At 49.1% G+C, this 20,411-nt stretch overlaps 1 protein-coding gene across 1 annotated transcript in view; it reads left to right on the top strand.

The window, feature by feature from the left end:
• Positions 1–20,411, top strand: part of JAK1 (Janus kinase 1) — a 97,971-nt gene that overhangs the window by 727 nt on the left and 76,833 nt on the right. The window lies entirely within an intron of this gene.

Consider the following 20,411-nt stretch of genomic DNA (forward strand, 5'->3'; position numbering starts at 1 on the left):
AACTGCTGGAGCACGAGGTGAAATCTTGTAGCAGTGTTTGAGATGTGCTTGAGCTGTAAAATAGCAATTCTTCTCTCATCACTTCAGCCTGTGGAATGTGGGGTTCCCAATCCTACATTTATAGCATTCTACTGAAATGAGTAGACTTTTTCTGCTGCAATAGTAATACTGTCGTAAAACCACCTCGAAGTGAGAGCGAATGGTTTGTTAGTCATGCAGCTTCCTCTCTTCTCAACACTGTGTGTGCAGAATTGACTAATATTTTTTACCAAGTTGTTTTTTTGTTGTTATGTTGTTTTGTGCTTTTTTTTTCCCCTTAGGCTTCTTTAATGATTAATCTACAAATGGTGATAACTCTGCAAGTTTTAGGATACCAGATTTAAGTCATCTGTGCCATCTTACGTCAGGATTGCATAATCTGTTGACTGTCCCCTTTTTTTATGTAATGTATGGTTGGAGTTTGTTTTAAAATGTACAAATATTTTTTTTCCACTGCGTGCTTCTCCTCGGGTATTTCAGATTTGTCTCTCCATTGCCCTCTGGAGTTAAACACTTGCAAGGCACCATTTTGTTAGCTGGAGCTAGCAGAGTGTTAAGTGGTTTGGGGTTTTGGTTTGTTTGTTGTTGTTTTTATCTTTTAAAACCAGTTTCCATCACATCTTAGGACGTGCTCTTCTCCAGGTAAGTTGTTTAAGAGGGTTACAGCAGTGCTAGTGGTTCTGCTTCCTCTTGATACAAAGATGAGAGCAACTTGTACTGCTGAAGTCTCTCTACGTAATAAATGGAGTTTTCATAAAACCTTAGTAACACATTAACTTTTCCTGTGTAACACTGTTAGGTGTTTTGAACTCATTTCATAACTTGATGTTTTTGATTCCCTTAATGAAAATGGGGAGCTGTTAGAAATAGTTCGATGATCTCAGCAGTACCTGGATTTAAGACACTAAAACCAAAACCAAGCAAAAAAATGGCTGACATAAGGTTGATGTAAGTTCATAGACCACTACTGTAGTGGAAGTGTTTAATTTCATGGTTTTGTTTGAATCCTGTGACCCCAGAACACCATCTGCTTGCTTGAAGAGCATCAAGCCTTTAGGCCTCTCTTCTTACTCCAGCTAGGTGCCTGGCATCAGGCACTGCTCCCATCGGTAGGCATCTAAACAGGTGTTTGTGATGCCGGCTCCAGAAATTCATGTGACAAATTCTGATTGAAGCCCAGCTAAGTTGTTCCTGGTGCTGTAAAATTCCAGCACCCAGAAGCCCGCTTGGCTGGTGAAAGCCTGTCTGGCTGGGTGCAGCGGGCATGGTGCGGCCTTGCCCTTGTAGTTGAGCTGCTGCCGATGCCGCTCCTCGGCTGTGGCAGTGGTGTGGCTCCATTAACTTACTGGCTCTCTGCCATCGTACCTGCCGACTGTCTGGTTCATGACATTCAATACCTAAGTAGCATAAACCAAATGCTTCTTTCTAGCTCCAGTGGTTTTCAGGGGGAGAGAGGGGTGTCCCTGCTCTCTCTGGTGATGAATCTGTAGGGTGATTAGTCACTCATGCTCCATTAAATCCAGCACTGGTGGTTTGGGCCGGAAGAATCAACTACTTACAAACAGAGGTGCACTGCGGAAACCACTGTGGTCATTAAGATCACACTAATCTGGATAATGTTCTGGACTGAAACCTCAGATGCAAAGCCACTTCTGTTAAATGCTCCTGGGCCTTTCAGCTGGTATCTGGTCATCTTTTGGGGGTGATGCGGGGTTTTGGGGACACTTGTGGGATGAGGAGATGGAGGAAGCTGGGCAGTGCTGTGGAGGGGCCACAATGACTGACAGGCTGCCCTGGCTCAGTTATCACAGTGCTGATGCTGTCTCTTGTAAAGGTACAGTACTGTGATAACTGAAGGATGGCAGCCATCTGAGCTTCACAGGCCCCCCCCACCCCTTCGCTGCACCCTGGGGACTGATGTACGGCACAGTGTCCTGCTGAAGTAAAGTGCACTCCTTCTAAATGTACCCCTTTGCATAAAAGTCAATGTTTTAGTTGAATAAAATATATTTATTGAGAGTTTGGCTGTTAATGACCATTTTCATAGAATGGTTTTTGTTGGAAGGGACCTTGCAAGGAGGTTGGGATGAAGTGGCATCAGTCTCTAAGTAACAAGCAATAGGATAAGAGCACAAGGGTCTAGAGCACAAGGCATGTGAGAAACACTTGAGGGAGCTGAGATTTTTTCAACTTGGATACAAGGCAACTGAAGGGAGACCTGCTGGCTTCTACAACCTCCTGAAAGGAGGTTGGAGCCAGCTGGGGGTTGGTCTCTTCTCCCAAGTGACAAGCAGTAGGACAAGAAGAAATGGTCTCAAGTTGTGCCAGGGAAGGCTTAGGCTGGACATCGAAAAATGTCTTCCCTGGGGAGGTTGTCAAGCCCTGGAACAGACTGCTCAGGGCTGTGGTGTAGTCTCCATCCCTGGAGGGATGGCAAAGCAGTGGATATGCGGTGCTGAGGGATGTGGTTTAGTGATGGACTTTGCAGTGATCTTTCATAGAATTATTTTGATTGCAAAAGACCTTGAAGATCATCAGGTCCAAATGTTAACTCAGCACTGCCCTGTCACCACTAAACCATGTCCCTCAGCACCACGTCTCCATGGCTTTGAAACTCCTCCAGGAACAGGGACTTCCCTGCTGCCCTGGGCAGGCTGTTCCAGGGCTTGACAAATTCTACAGGGAAGACATTTTGCTTAATGTCTAACCTAAACCTTCTCTGGCACAACTTGAGGCCATTTCTTCTTGTCCTGCTTGTGATTTGGGAGAAGAGACCAGCCCCCAGCTGGCTCCAGCCTTCTTTCAGGGAGTTGTAGAAGCCCACAGGTCTCCCCTCAGCCTCCTTGTATCCAGGCTGAACAACCCCAGTTCCTTCAGCAACTGCTGTGTTAATGATTGGACTTGATCTGAAAGGTCTTTTTCCAATCAAAATAGTTCTATGAAAGATCATCAAGTCACCTGTGCCATGGGCAGGGATACCTTCCATTAGATCAGGTTGTACAAAGCCTCAGCCAACCTGATCTTGAACACTTCAAATTTTTTACCTTGGAAGATTTTCCAGGAATGCTATGATTTGGGAACTCCCAAAACTAGTTCAGAGAGCAGAGTGCTGTGCAGCATGGTGGAATAACAAAGATCAGAGAGATAATACTTGGTGCCGGAACTGCCATGACTAGCAGTACATCTGGGGTACTAGAGTCATCTGGGCTATGTTTTCCTACTTAGTGAGGAGATCAGAGTCTTGGCTAAGTAGCACCTTATGTCATTTTCTGCATGCCTCGACACCTGGAAATGGATGGTGGGACACAGGTTCTTGCACTCGGATGATGCAGTGCAATGTTGGTGATGCAGCTGGTACAGCCTCTTGCAGGATTTGCTTGGGGCTTCTCCACCCCCGTGAGTGGGAAATTGAAGTTTCCCCGGGTAGTTTCTGTGGCCCTGTCCCCAAAATACCAAGAAAAGGCCACTTTTTTTCAGGGAACCTGCTCTCAGCCGAAGCTGCTCGCTCTGATTTGTGTCTTCTGGGAACTGAAGGCTGTTTGGAGGGTGAGGGTGTAACTGTGGCTGCCTCGGGGGGCGCAGGGTTATGGGGCTAGGCTGCAGTGCTGGGACAGGCCAGCAGAGGGGCCCCGCCGGCCGGCTTGTGCTGGGGAGGGTGAGAGCTGCTGGGGTTCCTGCCGTGAAACGAGCAGAGACCTGCAGACGTGTTGCTGCAGTGCCTCTTCACAGTCCCTCTGTCACCCTCGGGCTGCTGAGCTGATGCAGCAGCTTCCACCCATCATTTATTTTCGCTAAGTGTGGTCATTAACCCCGTGTGTTTAGAGAACTCTTCCTTCTGGACCGGATGATTCATGGCTGTTCAGGGCCTTGCCCTGTGCTTTTCTGCCCAACCCTGGCTGCTGCTCGCTACTCCAGGGGAAAAAAGGATGGGAATGAGCTCAAGCAGCAGTCTGCTCCAAGATGGCAATTAGATGGTTTGTGTTATTTCTCTGATCTTCTTTCCTGGAAGACATGTGTGCTAGACTGTGCTGCTGGCAGTGTCTGTGGGCCCAGACAGGGTCAGTGCTGCACAGCCCCGATTGGAACATTCTGCCAGCATGCGTCATCTAAACGGGGGAAGTTATTAGTGCTGCTGTGATAGTGGCTGGAGTCTTGCTGGAGGAGGCTTCTGTTGTGCCAGAAATTCTGAAAATGATAAAGACATCCTGTTATCAAGAGTTGGAAGTTCTAGATAAATTAAATTCTGAGCAGAGCCAACTCTCTGCTTCCTTTCTCCTACTTTCTAAAGCCTGGAGGGATGCTCCATCCTAGGCAGGAATACAGAATCATAGCATGGTTGAGGTTGGAAAGGACCTTGAAGATCATCTAGTTCCAATCCCCTGCCATGGACAGGGACACCTTCCACTAGAGCAGATTGCTTATCCAACATGCTCATCCCAAAAAGGAGAGGTGGTCCCCGGAAAGGTGGTCATCTCCGGGGCGCATTGGCTGTAGCTGTCCCTGGCTGTATGCCAGCAACACTCCCGAGCTTCTCCTTTATCTGCTGTGCTGTGCCACACTCCCATTTTAGTTACAGAATCAACAGGAGGGAAGGGGAGCTGTGGGATCCTGGGGATGAGAGTGTTTTAGGTTTGCAGGCTGGCCAGGGCTGGGTTTCATCTCCTTTAGCTATTTTTGTGATCGTTCTAGGAGCCAGCTGGGAGAAAAGCAGGTGACAGTGGAATTTGGAGCTGGAGGTAGAATTATAGCATTGTTCTGCTTGGAAGAGACCTTTGAGATCATCAAGTTCAACCATTACAACCAAAGTACTGTGGTGTTCAGACAGGTCCTCCTGGTGCTTCCACAAGGATGCCTTTGGGTACTCACTGATGAGTAGTCAGGGTGCCGATTTGTGGTACAAACTGCAAAGTTTTTGTCCTCCCCATGGGAAATAATCGCTCAGAGGCAAATATAGGGTTTGTTATTGACCAGGTCCAAGGATAAGGTTCCTGGCTTACAGTCTAAGATCTGAGGGTTAATGGCCAACTTGGCTCACTTAGTGTGACGTGCAGCACAGCTGACCGCTGTGTACTGCAGGCCATGTCAAGTCCTGGTGAGAGAGAGAGAGCAAAGAGGCTGTTCAAATGACAAGGGCCTCTGGCTGCAGATTGTGATTCTCGTTTCCTGTTACAACAAGCACAGCTCTGAGCTCTGGCATGGGACAGGAACTGAAACGCCGTCGGTGCCTGAAACCAACACCTGCCTGATCAGATCTGCTGGGAGCCTTTATCTCCCTGTCTAGCTCAGCAGACACCAAGTCCGTCTCTTTTTCCTGTAGCTTGCTCCTGATGCCGTACTGGGACAGACCTCTTAAGCACACCGGTGGGTTTGCTGTGTCTGAATATTGCTGTGCATGAACAATGCAACTATCAAATCTTTTTTTGGCAGAGGAACACTTCTTCCCACCAGCCGTGTTAGAGCAGGATGTAAACAGCACGCGCTTCACAGCACTGTTTGCTCGAAACTCGGGTCTCTCAGGACCATCCCTTTTCTGATAAAGCTTTTCTGTCCTTTGTGCATTTGATCCCAAGGCACAGTGGTTTTCTTGTGACACAGCTCAGCTCTCATTCCAGATGGATTTGTTCTAACTTGGTGGTTCTCAGGCTTTCTTGTCAGGAAAGTCCCTTTTCCCATCTGGAGGCCGTCACCTTCCCACCCACGTTTTGCACAAGAACAGCAGCTCTGCTCCTGCAACGACTCTTTTGGGCTGTGAGGCTGCAGGCAAGAAGGGCTGCTCTGTTCCTGGCACTCATCCACAAATGTTTTTTTTAAGGGTTGAAGTGTTTGTTCTGAGCAAACTGGCCAGCTGCTATCAGCTTGTGACAGCTGCAGGACAAGAATTCCATTGTCTGCTTGCACTCAGCCTTGAAGCCAGGTGAAGGTGTTGCCATTCCTTTTTACAAACAAGATGAGTTCTGTTACTCTTCAGTGTGAAGCTTTGGTACCAGAAAGCCTCATTTTAGCTGTGGTAAAATAGAAAAGACTCCTTCCCAACAGCATTTCAAGCACGCAGTCCTCATCAGGAAGAACTGCATGATTAGAGAAAATGGCATCAAGTTATGGCAGGGGAGGTCTAGGTTGGACATTAGGATAAACAATATCAAAAGGTTTATCAAAGACTGGAACAGGCTGCCCAGGGCAATGGTTGAATCCCCATCCCTGGAGATGTTTAATAGCCATCTATGTTAGGTGCTCAAGGATATGGTCTAGTAGTGGCCCTGGTAGAGTTAAGTAATGGGTTGGGCTCAATGATCTTGAAGGTCTTTTCCAACCATGGTGATTCTGTGTGATCTCAAAGTCCAGCAGAGCCCATTCTGAGTCAGACTGGTTTAATTACTGCTCAATCAGCTTATCTCTGGCTAGTGGAGGGCACTTGAACTTTACTCCAAGGTGTCATGATTAAACATCTTTACAAATCAAGTAGCCTAATTGCAATGTCCTACTATGTGCAAATACTAGATGTGCCAGAATGTCACTTGAGTCTAAGTCAGATTAAGCAATTTCTGAATGTGAACCTGGAGATGTTTGACAAAGTAGAATGAAAAAAGTCAAGTTAAGACTCTGGTGGCATGTTTGTGTGATCAGGAATGTTGCCAGCTTGGCCATGCAACATGCTGAGACACTGGAATGGGTTGCCCAGGGAGGTTATGGATGCCTGGAAGTGTTCAAGGCCAGGCTGGAGCAACCTGGTCTACTGGAAGGTGTTCCTAGGGCCCATGGGAGGGGAGTTGGAAATAGACAATCTTTAACGTCGCTTCCAACCCAAACCATGCTGTGATCCCACAATTTTTCTTCAGGTGCAGAAGTATTCTTCTGGCACACCAGCTCCAAAACCTGCTCAGAGCAGCCTGCCTGCCAAATTTCATGAGTTTAATGAGAATTCAGCGTTGTTCATTCATTACAAATATCCTCAGCTCAACTGTGGTGAGATTTTCACTTTCTCAGAGTAAAATTGTAATGATGTGTTGGAGCTGCAGTCCCATTCTCAGTGGAGCTCAGTACATGCTTACTCTCTCGTCCTATGTCTCCCAAATAACAAGTGAGAGTAGAATGAGAGGAAACAGCCTAAAGTTGCACCAGGGAAGGTTTAGGCTGGACATGAGGAACAATTTCTTCCCCAAATGAGTTGTCAAGGCCTGGAACAGGCTGCCCAGAGCTGTGGTGGAGTGCCCATCCCTGAAGAGATTGAAAAACTCTATAGATGTGGTGCTGAGGGACATGGTTTAGTAGTGGACTTGGCAAGGCCAGAGTCAATCACCTTAAAGGCCCTTTCCAACTGAGATGATTCTGGGGCTTCCAGGTTAAGGGCCATGTTCCACTCTGCAGGAAAAGCAGTCCCCAGGAGTACTGTGTGAACAGAGGATAACCTGATCCAGCCATGGGGTTGGACTAGACTTTTGGAGGTCTCTTTCAACCCAAACTATGAGTTCTCCTTTCTGCATAAACTATTCCTGCCTGTACTCCTGTTTTGGAGCTGGCTGCTAGCTGAGCTGATGGTTCATGTATAAACCCTGCTGTTTTGTCAGTAGCTTGATTCACAAAGGGAAACTATCATGCTTCCACTAAATCCTCAGCATTGCTGCAGCTAAATGTTGCCAGGAGACTGACAGAGCTGGATAGATGAAGGAAACCAAAGCCACCCAGATTCCAAGCTCAGTCTTTAGTTCTGCTTGCAAGTTTTTGGTCTGAGCGATTCTAAAGCAGTGGAGTTACAGAGCTCTGGAAATAATGGTCTGCATGCTGCTTTGTGTACAGGCAGCCACCTACCCACTATGCCCACCCAGTCCCTTTCCAAAACCTCCTCCCTTCCATTTTCAGTGATGATTGCTCTCTGTGTTGGTTGTCCTGGCTGTGTCTCTTCCCAGCTCCTTGCCCATCCACTATCTTTGGTGAGGAGCAGAGCAGGAGAAAAGGGCAAGCCTTGATGCAAGCACTGAAACACCACTGTGGTGTCAACACTGTTTTAGCCACAAATCCAAAGCCCAGCAACAAATGGGCACCCTAGGGACACCTCCCAGCAACAAATGGGCACTTCCCTTCTCATTTAGATTTTTCCTGAGCCCGAAAGACATCTTTGATATCCACAGTCAAATTTGATGGGGCCTGAGCAACCTGATCTAGTTAAAAGTTCTCACTGCAGGAGAGTTGGACAAAATGACCTTTAAGGGTCCCTTCCAACCCAAACCATTCCATGAAACTGTGACGTTAATTGATGTCTGAGGACAAAAACGTTCCTCAGGAACTGAGTGTTTCAGTGTAGTACAGTATCACAGTTACTGCTCTCATTTCTGTGTTCAGATGGGTGATCAAATCAAGGCTGTGCAACTTGGTACATAATTTGCTCTTCATAACAGGAGCAGGAGAGGGACATGGGTCTGTGTGTGAATTCATAATCTCCTACATGCATTCATGTTGGGCTAATGTTACAGGATTTCTGGGACCAAACACTGCTGGAACCAGAGGCAGAATGCCTGTTGACTCCAAAGGGCTGTGGCTTAGACTTGTACTGCAGATCATTAGTGAAGTTCCCATCCCAATCTCAGGTTCCTTATTGATTTCAGGAGGGTGAGAGCTGCACAAATGCCCCATGCTATACTATAGGCTTGAACATAGCTTGGCAGGGAGGAATCTGGGGGTACTGGTCACCAGCTGACTAAACACAGGCCAACAGTGTGCTTGGGTGACCAAGGAGGCCAACAGCATCCTGGCTTGGATCAAGAATAGTGTTTCCAGCAGGACCAGGGAAGTGATTGTCCCCTCAGACTCAGCAGTGGTAATGCTGCACCTTGAATCCTGTGTTCCATGTTGGGCCCCTCACTACAAGGACATTGAGGTGCTGGAGTGGGTCCAGAGAAGGGCAGTGAAGCGGGTGAAGGGTCTTGAACACAAGTCCTGTGAGGAGTGACTGAGTGAGCTGGGGTTCTTCAGCATGAAGAAAAGGAGGCTGAGCAGAGACCTCATTGCTCTCTACAACTCCTGAAAGGAGGTTGGAGCCAGGTTGGGGCTGGCCTCTTCTCACAGGTAACAAGTGATAGGATGAGAGGAAATGGCCTCAAGTTGCACTGGGGGGGGGGGGGGTTGATATGCAGAGATGTGATCCAACACTGGAAAACAACTTCAGCCATAAGAGAGGGGAAAAAAGAGGTGATGCTGCTCAGAATGGAAACAGCTCTTGGTTTGGGTGGTTCCCTGCACCTTCTGAAACCAGGCACTGCAGTCTTAAGCACAGCTCAGGACACATCAGTCCCCAGTGCTGTCTGTGCACACAGTGGTCTCCTTAAAGGAAGGCAGACTTTTTAAGATTTGGTGCTCTGGTGCCAAGGAAGCACAGCAGTTACAGCGTGTCAGTGTGTGCTGCAGGAGGGGTGGAGAGAGCAGGAGGTTGTCAATGTTCCTCCAAAACAGTTTGCTGCCTTCTCCCTGTGGTGAATGTGAGAGCTTCCTATCAACTGCCCTCCACTTTAATTAACTCCAGAAGCAGGCAGAGCACGCTGAATAATTCAAGAGAGACAAGTGTTTAAACATTTGCACGAGCTTCAGATTCCTCCTGCCTAAAAATAAGTCTGGGAGAGAGCAAATGATTCCTGTTGGAGGTGTTGGCTTATGGACAACAGAACCATGGACCCCATCCCAATGTTGTTATGTTGCTCCACCCAAAAAGCTGTCATCCATGGGTTTTGCCCTTGCTGTTGGGACCAACCTGAGGTTAATGCTGATGGAAGGTTCAAGGTAATGAGTCAATGGCAGCAGCAGCGCAGGCAGTTTTAGTCTGGTGGTAGCAAAGGGCAAAGATCCATTGAAAAAGGGATGGTAGAGGAGTAGGTGAGGTCAGTAATGGGTCTGAATCATTACTCCAAAGTTACAGGGGTAGATGTTTTTACAGAAACACAGAATCCCATGGTGGGGGTTGCAAGGGACCTCAGGAGATCATCCAGTCCAATCCCACTTCTAAAGCAGGGTCACAGTGTCCATGTGGGTTTGGAATCTCTCCAGAGAAGGAGACTCCACAACCTCTCTAGACAACCTGTTCCAGGGCTCTGGCACCTTCACAGCAAACAAGCTTCTCCTCCCTTTCAGATAGAACCTCCCGAGTTTCAGTTTGTGCCTGCCCCCCCAAGAACCTGCTTCTCAGTAGGTCACCCTCTGACCTGTACTGGCGCAGGGGGTTATTGATCCCCATCTACAGGACCCTATGCTTGCTCTTGTTGAACTTCATGAGGTTGCCCTCTGCGCAGATCTCCATCCTGTCCACGTCCCAGTTCTCACTTCCTGCCTTATTTTAGCCAAGAGAGTGTGGTGTGAACAAAAGCACACAGGCACAGATCTGAAGGTACAGATGCCCTTTAGGATTGGCATTTTGGAGCAGTGGGGAAGAAGTGTTTGTTCCCAAAGGAAGGGGATGAGGAGGAGTCAACAGCCTTCCTGTGGAAGCAGACTAATAAAGGCAGCGCTGGTTCAGATGGTCACAGCTCAGCAGGGACTGTGTCACAGGCTCCATGCTGACGTTCCTGAGGTGTGCCTGGCATTATCTGCTGAGTTGGTGCATTTCATATACAAGCAATTTCCTCAAACGTGGTGGCTTCACCTTCCAGAGAGATTAAAAACAACTCAAGGCTTTGTTTTACAGACATTTCACCCAGTGCAGAACAACATCTCAAGGCAATACATGATGCCACCCTTCCATCATCCAAAGCCTCACTGCATTCTCATGTGCACTTGTAGCCCAGAAGGCAAATGGCCTCCTAGGCTTCATCAAAAGCAGTGTGGTGAGCAGGTTGAGAGAGGTGATTCTGCTACTCTGCTCTACTCTGGTGAGCTCTCACCTGCAGTACTGTGTCCAGCCCTGGAGCCTTCAACACAGGAAGGATGTGGACCTGATGGAGCAGGTCACAGAATCACAGTATCACTAAGGTTGGAAGAGACCTCAAAGATCATCGAGTCCAACCTGTCACCACAGACCTCATGACTAGACCATGGCACCAAGTGCCACATCCAATCCCCTCTTGAACACCTCCAGGGATGGTGACTCCACCACCTCCCTGGGCAGCACATTCCAATGACGAATGACTCTGTCCATGAAGAACTTTTTCCTCACCTCGAGCCTAAACTTCCCCTGGCACAGCTTGAGACTGCGTCCTCTTGTTCTGGTGCTGGTTGCTAGAGAGAAGAGACCAACCCCTTCCTGGCTACAACCACCTTTCGGGTAGTTGCAGAGAGCAATGAGGTTACCCCTGAGCCTCCTCTTCTCCAGGCTAAACAATCCCAGCTCCCTCAGCCTCTCCTCACAGGGCTGTGCTCAAGGCCTCTCCCCAGCCTTGTTGCCCTTCTCTGGACACGTTCAAGTGTCTCGATGTCCTTCTTAAACTGAGGGGCCCAGAACTGGACACAGTACTCAAGGTGCGGCCTAGCCAATGCAGAGTACAGGGGCACAATGACTTCCCTGCTCCTGCTGACCACACTATTCCTAATACAGGCCAGGATGCCATTGGTCTTCTTGGCCACCTGGGCACACTGCTGGCTCATGTTTAGGCGGGTGTCAATCAGCACCCCCAGGTCCCTCTCTGTTTGGCAGCTCTCAGCCACTCTGACCCCAGCCTGTAGCTCTGCATGGGGTTGTTGTGGCCAAAGTGCAGCACCCGGCACTTGGACTTGTTAAATGCCATTCCATTGGACTCCGACTATCTGTCCAGCCTGTCAAGGTCCCTCTGCAGAGCCCCTCCACCCTCTAACTGACCAACATCTGCTCCCAACTTGGTGTCATCTGCAAATTTGCTGATGACTGACTCAATCCCCTCATCCAGATCATCAATGAAGATGTTAAAGAGGATGGGGCCCAGCACTGATCCCTGGGGGACGCCGCTGGTGACTGGCCGCCAGCCGGATGTGGCACCATTCACCACCACTCTCTGGGCTCAGCCCTCCAGCCAGTTCCTAATCCAGCACAGAGTGTTGCTGTCCAAGCCATGGGCTGACAGCTTAGAAAGCAGTTTACTGTGGGGGACGGTGTCAAAGGCCTTGCTGAAGTCCAGGTAGACCACATCCACAGGCCTCCCCACGTCCACCAGGCGGGTCACCTGATCATAGAAGGAGATCAGGTTGGAGAGGCAGGACCTGCCCTTCCTAAATCCATGTTGGCTGGACCCGAGCCCTTGGCCATCCTTCAGGTGCGCAGTTATTGCCGCCAGGATAATCTGCTCCATCACTTTCCCTGGCACTGAGGTCAGGCTGACTGGCCTGGAGTTTCCAGGTTCCTCCATCCGTCCCTTCTTGTGGATGGGGACCACATTGGCCAGTTTCCAGTCATCTGGAACCTCTCCAGTGAGCCAGGACTGGAGGAAAATGATGGAGAGCAGCTTGGCCAGCTCATCTGCCAGCTCTCTCAGCACCCTAGGATGGATCCCATCCGGTCCCATGGACTTGTGGGTGTCCAAGTGGCTCAGCAGGTCCTGAACTAATTCCTCATGGATTTCTGGGGCATTACACTGCTCCCCGACCCTATGACCCAGCTCAGGAGGCCACTCGTCCTGAACTCCTGCCTTGCTGTTAAACATTGAGGCAAAGAAGGCGTTCAGGACCTCAGCCTTTTCCTCGTCTTCAGTCACAGTGTTCCCCTCCAGGTCCAATAAGGAGTGCAGGTTCTTCTTGCCCTTCTTTTTAGTGTTAATGTATTTGTAAAAATGCTTTTAGTTGTCTTTGACAGAGGTGGCCAGCTTCAGTTCCAACTGGGCCTTTGCCTCTCTAATTTTATTCCTACATAATCTAACCACTTCCTTGAACATACCTCAAGAAGCCTTCCCCTCCTTCCAAAGGTGATACAGCCTCTTTTTTTCCCTTAAATCCTCCAGGAGCTGCTTGCTCATCCAGGCCAGTATCAGGTCCAGAGGAATGCCATGGAGATAACTGGGGGGCTGGAGCACCTCTGCTGAGTACAGGCTGAGGCAGCTGGGGATGTTCAGCCTGGTGAAGACAGGACTCCAGTGACACCAATAGTGGCCTGCCGGTACCTGAAGAGGGCCTTCAAGAAGGCTGCAGGGGGCCTGTTTACAAAGGCCTGCAGTGATAGGATGGGGGGCAGTGGCTTCCAACTAGAGAAGAGCAGATTTAGATTGGATGTTAGGAACAAATTCTTTAGCATGAGGGTGGTGGAACATTGGAACAGGCTGCCCAGGGAGGTAGTTAACACCCCGCCCATGGAGATGGTCTAGCTTGACAAGGCTCTTAGCAACCTGAGGATGTCCCTGCTCACTGCAGGTCACAGTGTGGGCACTAAGTTCCTAACTGCTCTTGGGTGCTGGACACAGACCAGAGACACGTCCTGAGGTGTGTAAACAAACTGTGACCGTGAGGGACGTGAATCAATGTTGTGTGTCATTACAGAAAGACAAATGCCTTGGTGACAGATGTGGCATCTCCACTCATAAACCATTAACTTATCACTCTGGTTGAAGTCACTGCTCTGCTTCATCCCTAGCCACCATCAGACCCTCCTCCAGTTCCAGTTAATGCTAGACTTGCCCTTACAAAAGCCAGCTGTTGCACCTACATCTATATCTATCTCCCAGGAAAAGCTACATATGGATGGAGCTGGTATCTGACTGAGTCTGGCTGGCTCTAATGCTGCGACTGGCAGGCAGCCAGGCAGCAAGCAGGTACCTGTGAACTCTGCTGGCACCACAGAGAGTCACAGAATCAGACTGGTTTGGGTTTGAAAGGATGTATAAAGCTCATCTAGTGCAACCCCCCCTGCACTAAGCAAGAACATCTGCAACTAGACCAGGTTGCTCAGAGCCCCAAACATCCTGGAATGGTTCCAGGGATGGGATATCTACTGCCTCTCTGGGCAACCTGGAATAGGTTCTTACCATCCTCAGTATCAAACATTTTGTCTGTCTCTCCAGTCTGAATTTCCCTCTTTTAGTCCAAACCATCAACCCTTGTTCTGTCACAACAGGCCCTGCTCAAAAGTCTGTCCCCAGCTTTCTCATCAGCCCCTTTAAGTCCTGAAAGGCCATCAGAAGCCTTCTCTTCTCCAGGCTGAACAGCCCCAACTCTCTCACCCTGGCCTCACAGCAGGCGGCTTCCAGCCCTCAGATCATTGCTATAGCCTCCTCTGGCCCTACTCCCTACAGGTGCATGGTTCTCCAGTGCTGAGGACTCTGCAGCTGCACTCAGCCCTTTGGGTGGGGTCTCAGCAGAGCAGAGCAGAGGGGCAGAATCACCTCCACTGACCTGCTGGCCACCAAACTCATGCTTCTGGAGATGGCTGCGCTGAAAATCAACTGAGCTGAAGAAAACACATTGGAGGTTCTGGGCAGTGTTGGTTTGTCTGTGTATTTTATTAGTCTGCTTGAAGCACAATAGAAATGTTCACTGAACAAGTCTGACTTCAGTGGAAGAGGAATCATAAGTGGAATTTGGAGCTGGTCACTATTACCACCACCACCCTGCTCTATCTCAGAGCAACAATGGCAGAGCCACAAGTCAGATGTAGGCTGTGCCGGTTGCAGTGTGCCAGCTGCTCGGTTGCAGGCACTGGTTTAAGTCCATCCGTTGCAGGTGCTTTACAGCTCTTGACACAAACCCAGTTTTTGCTTCCCAACACATGAACAGAAGCTGTCTTTTTCATCAGAGAAATCTGGAAAAGAAGTGCAAATAATGCTGTGGCTTGGTTTGTCAAGAGGACAGTGAAGAGCTAGAAATCTGGCAACGGAACGAAGCAGACACTGAAGGCAAGCAGCAACATGAACACCTCTGATGTAGGACTGAGAGATGGCGGCAGCATCTCCACACCCCCGAGCTTGGAGACTCCCAAGCTTGGAGCAATGCAAGCGAGCTCCATCCCCCTGTCCAGGGAAGTCGGGAAATGGAGCTTGGTGTTACACCTCCTCCATGAGGCTCTGCCAGCTTGCTGCAGCCCTGCACAGGAAATCCCCCGGCAGCCTGGCTATCAGCAGCAGCTGCCACAGCACCCTCAGAACAAGGACTGCTTTGGATGGACACAATTTAATCCTTGGTTTGCAAAGTTAAATTTGGACTGGCAACATGAGGCACCTCTCCTTCCCCAAACTGAGATTATTAGCTTAAAAAAGAAGCAGTTAACTACGAAGAAGCAATTCACACATCCCTGAGATCTCAAAATAAATTCTCTCACTTGCTTTTCCAAGCGGGGTCAAGGACTCTGCAGACAGTACCACAGTTTCACAAAAGCATGCTATGGTGAGCACAGGAAGCTGAAGATAAATTCAGCAACAGATCAGATGAAAGAACTTGTGCACTTGTGTAGCTATTTATACAGGTCCCATCCCATGGCTGCAGGAGCCAGGGGCCTTGCAGTCTCTAAGACACTGCTTGGTGATGGTGTGCAGTGCTAGGCACTTCACAGTGGGTGGCTGGGAGGAACATCAGGATTAGGTCATCATCAGGGTTGGGCTCAATGATCTTAAAGGTCTCTTCCAACCAAAATAATTCTATGATTCTACCTAAGACTGCTGTGTGACCTACTTCACCTGATCTAACTCCACATTGCATGACAGTCTGGGCCTTATGCTCTTCCTAGCCTGGTGTCATGGCTGCTCCCCATGTTCTAGCTGCAGGATAAACCAAACCCAGCACAGGTTGAGCTGACAACAGCTTCTGCTCTCTCCTTGCTGCTCTACTCTGCTCTGGTGAGAATTCACCTGCAGTGCTGAGTCCAGCTCTGGAGTCCTCAGCACAGGAGAAACATGGACCTGTTGGAGTGAGGCCAGAGGAGGCCACAGCAATGATCTGAGTGCTGGAAGCCCTCTTCTGTGAGGCCAGGCTGAGAGAGCTGGGGTTGTTCAGCCTGGAGAAGGCTCCAAGGAGACCTTCTGTTGGCCTTTGAGGACTTGAGCTAATGAGAAAGCTGGGGACAGACTTCTGAGCAGGGCCTGTTGTGACGAGACAAGGGGTGATGGTTTGAACTCAAAGAGGGAGATTGAGACTGGAGAGAAGGAAGATTTTTTTTACAGTGAGGGTGATGAGACCCTGACTTTGGTTTCTCAGAGATATGGTAGATGCCCCACCCTTGGAACTGTTGCAGGTGCGGTTGTCCCTGCTCAGTGCAGGGGGGCTGGACTAGATGTTAGCTTTAAAAGCTGGGTTTGGTTTTGGTTTAGGTTTTGGGGGTTTTTTTTAGTTAAAAATGGAGCAATGCTTTTCCTTTGGGGGGAAAAAAAAGAGTGCAATTTAGAAATTAATCTGAGCAGTGCTGAACATAGCCTGACACTCTGCAGGAGCTTGCAAGAGCACAGAGAAGCATTGTCAGAGTGTTTTCTAATGCTGTTGCAGTTCAAGGAATTGCTGACACTGCAACTCTGTGGCCCATTTTATGCGTTACGCAGCGCCTCTGACTTCATTAGCTCCTCCTGATTCTTTCCTAGTACCTAGAAGAACCAAGCCCCAGAAGTACTGCCAGGAACAAATCAATGACAACCTGAAACCACTTAGATAAAGTTAAATCACATTTATGTAAAGGTCCTGTCAATCCCAAGCTGATGGCATCAATGATTTAAAGCACTTTCCCGTATGCAGGGCCCCTCGCTTTGCCTTGAAGTGCCACAAAAAAAAGCTTTCTACATGTTCATACTGCTGCAAGTAGTGTGAAAGTGTCACCATTTCAGGGACAAAGGTGAAGACTGGCTTCTGAAAGTTTGAAACCAAAATGCAGAGTAGGCAAGGAAGGGATAATTCCAGAATCCCAGAATGGTGACTGTTGGAAGGGACCTCTGGAGATCATCCTGTCCAACCCCCCCCAGCTAACGGAGAGGCACCCACAGCAGCTTGCCCAGGGTCACAATGGCCAGGTGGCTTTGGAAGCTTTCCAGAGAAGGAGTCTCCACAACCTCTCTGGGCAGCCTGCTCCAGGGCTCCAGCACCCTCACACTAAAGAACTTTTTCCACCTGGGTTCCAGTGTGTGCCCATTGCCCCTTCTGTCACTGGGCATCACTGAAAAGAGTCTGGCCCCATCCTTTTGCCTCACACAGGTCCTTTATCTCTTGCTGAGCATTGATCAGATCCCCTCTCAGGTGTTGATCTGTTAGAGGGTAGGAGAGCTCTGCAGAGGAATCTTGACAGGCTGGACAGATGGGCAGAATCCAACAGCATGAGCTTTAACACATCTAAGTGCAGGGTTCTGCACATTGGCCACAACAACACCATGCAGTGCTACAGGCTGGGGTCAGAGTGGCTGGAGAGCAGTCAGGCAGAAAGGGACCTGGGGGTACTGGTTGATAGTAGGCTGAACATGAGCCAGCAGTGTGCCCAGGCAGTCAAGAAGTCCAATGGCATCCTGGCCTGTATCAGGAACAGTGTGGCCAGCAGGAGCAGGGAAGTCATTGTGCCCCTGTACACAGCACTGGTCAGGACACACCTTGGGTACTGTGTCCAGTTCTGGGCCCCTCAGTTCAGGAAAGATGTTGACTTGCTGGAACGTGTCCAGAGAAGGGCAACAAAGCTGGTGAGGGGTTTGGAGCACAAGCCCTATGAGGAGAGGCTGAGGGAGCTGGGGTTGTTTAGCCTGGAGAAGAGGAAGCTCAGGGGAGACATTATTGCTCTCTACAACTACCTGAAGGGAGGTTGTAGCCATGTGGGGGTTGGTGTCTTCTCCCAGGCAACCAGCACCAGAACAAGAGGACACAGTCCTAAGCTACACCAGGGGAGGTTTAGGCTGGCTGTTAGGAAGAAGTTCTTCATAGAAAGAGTTACTGGCCATTGGAATGGGCTGCCCAGGGAGATGGTGGAATCACCGTCACTGGAGGTGTTTAGGAAGAGACTTGATGGGGTGCTTGATGCCATGGTTTAGTTGATTAGATAGTGTTGGACGATAGGTTGAACTTGATGATCTCAAAGGTCTTTTCTAACCTGGTCTATTCTATTCTAGTCTAGTCTAGTCTAGTCTAGTCTACAGGCTGAACAGCCCCAGGTCTCAGCCTTTCCTCCTCACAGAGATGCTCCAAGGCCCTCAGCATCTTCATAACTTCCACTGGACTCTCTTCAGTAGTTCTTTGTCTATCGAACTGGGGAGCTCAGAACTGGACTTGGTAATTTAGATGTGGCCTGACTACAGCAGAGCAGAGGCGAAGGAGAACCTCCCTTGATCTGATGGTCAGAGTCTTCTTCATGCACTGCAGAAGACCATTTAGCTTCTTGGTCACAAGGGCACATTGCTTCTCTTGGTTTCCTTGCTGTTCACCCACTAACATAGTTTTCTTGTGGTCCTGCCAATAACGTGAGCTTTGTGCTTATTACCCTTGATTTCAGGACACTGCTGTCTGTTGATCTCTCCCAGTTCTGTGAAATGTAACTGGGATGATACCAACATCCTTCTAAAAATTGCTCTCAAGAATTATGTTAATAACAGGGGAGGATTTTCCAGCCTATACCCAAAGGTCCTGCTCTTACCACGACATACCATCCCATGGGAAGGATGTCATTTTGGATTAAACCCCTTAAAGTAATTTCCCCTAAACAATTAAGCACATGTATTTGTAGCTAAAGCAGGGTCTTTCTGTAAAGAGCTGCAGAAAAAGCCTCTGATGCAAAATCACCTGGACAGCCTGTTGTGGCTGACCCTGCTTTAGCAGGGTGCTTGGACTGGATAACCTCCACAGGTCCCCTCCAACTCCCCTTATGCTTGGATTCTGGGATTGTGTGAGGAAACTGAGCACACAGTTTCTGTGAGACTCTTGAGTGCCATGGGAGCTCAGCCCTTTTTTTTAAAGTGAGGTGTATGAGCACATGAGAACTTAATTCCTGGTGAAGGATGTGGCCTTTGGGAGCCTGGGTCATTCCTGGATGTGGTCTTGGGCTCTGGGTGTCACCGATTTAGATGGCGGCAGAAATAAAGCTGCTCTCCTCTGAGCTGCTGCAGCCACCAGCAGCCCCAGGCTAAGCACCTTATGCAATCCTTCTGTCATGGCCTCCTCAGCTTTGATTTGCAGCTCTGAGCTTCAGGATTGAAAGGACGTTGGCAGCATCAGTTGCTGTGCTGGGAAACGAGCCCTGCCTGGAAAGCATAAATAATAAAGATCTGGTTTGTTACTGGGCAGGAAACCCACCGAGAAAACTTGATTTTGTCATTATAAAGGCAAAGCCATGGAAAGGGCTCACAAGATTGAAAGCTAATCAATGGCAGCACAGCTTCTGCAGGCATAGACAGAATAGACAGGGAACAAGATAGATAGATGACAGACAAGACAGGGAACAAGAGTTGGGCCTGAGAGCCATGTCACAGCCACGTGTGTCTGCAGGCTCTGATCTTCCAGCCTCAAGATCTCTTCTAACCTGAGTTAAGATTACCAGGGTGATGGAAGTGGGATGAGACTCCAAGGCACATGGCTAATCCAGACCAAATAACGCTGTGAGGCTGAGGAAGAGGGTTAAAAAATGGTGGGAAAGCATCCAAGCTATGCTCTGCTGGGAACCTGAGGGCCGTGGAAATGCACTGGGAAGAGCAAGATTGTTTCCTCTTGGGAGAGGGGAGAAAAGTACAATCAGTGATTGTCTTGTGGATGTACACATGTATGCACTCACATGCCTCCCAGCTCCTGCATGTTCACAGAATCACAGAATTATGGAGGCTGGAACAGACCTCTGAGATCATCAGGTCCCGCCTATGACCCAACACCACCACATCGACCAGACCGTGTCACTAAGTGCCACATCCAATCTTTCCTTGAACACCGCCAGGGATGGTGACTGCACTACCTCCCTGGGCAGTCCATTCTGGTGTCTACTCTTTCCATGAGGAAGTGCTTCCTAATAGCCAACCTAAACCTCCCCTGGTGTGGCTTCAGGCCTTGCCCTCTTGTCTTGTTGTAAGTTGCCTGGGAGAAGAGCCTGACGCCCACCTTACTACAACTTGCCTTCATGTAGTTGTAGAGAGTGATAAGGTCCCCCCTGAGTCTCCTCCAGGCTAAACAACCCCAGCTCCCTCAGCCTCTTCTCATCATACTTTCCCTCCAGTCCCTTCACTGGTCTCATCACTCTCCTCTGGACCTGCTCCAGCACCTTGAAATCTTTCTTGTAGTGAGGGCCCAGAACTGCATGCAGTGCTTGAGGTGAGGTCTCACCAGTGCCCAGTACAGGGGATTTTGGGTTGATTTCCTAGAGAAAAGGTTCAAAAGTCAGGACTTGATAGCTTGATATGATGTTATCAGCGTGCTCTGATGGGTCTGCATGACATGAAATTACCATTACGTGTAAAAGGGGCACGTGTTGGTTTCTTCTAATGGCCAATGTGGCTGTTAGGACAATTCCCCCAAAAGCAGCAGATGGGTTCTCGAGAAGACAATTGCCAGTTATGTGTGCGTGT

Source organism: Dryobates pubescens, chromosome 11, assembly GCF_014839835.1.
Source record: "Dryobates pubescens isolate bDryPub1 chromosome 11, bDryPub1.pri, whole genome shotgun sequence".
Classification (NCBI taxonomy): domain Eukaryota; kingdom Metazoa; phylum Chordata; class Aves; order Piciformes; family Picidae; genus Dryobates; species Dryobates pubescens.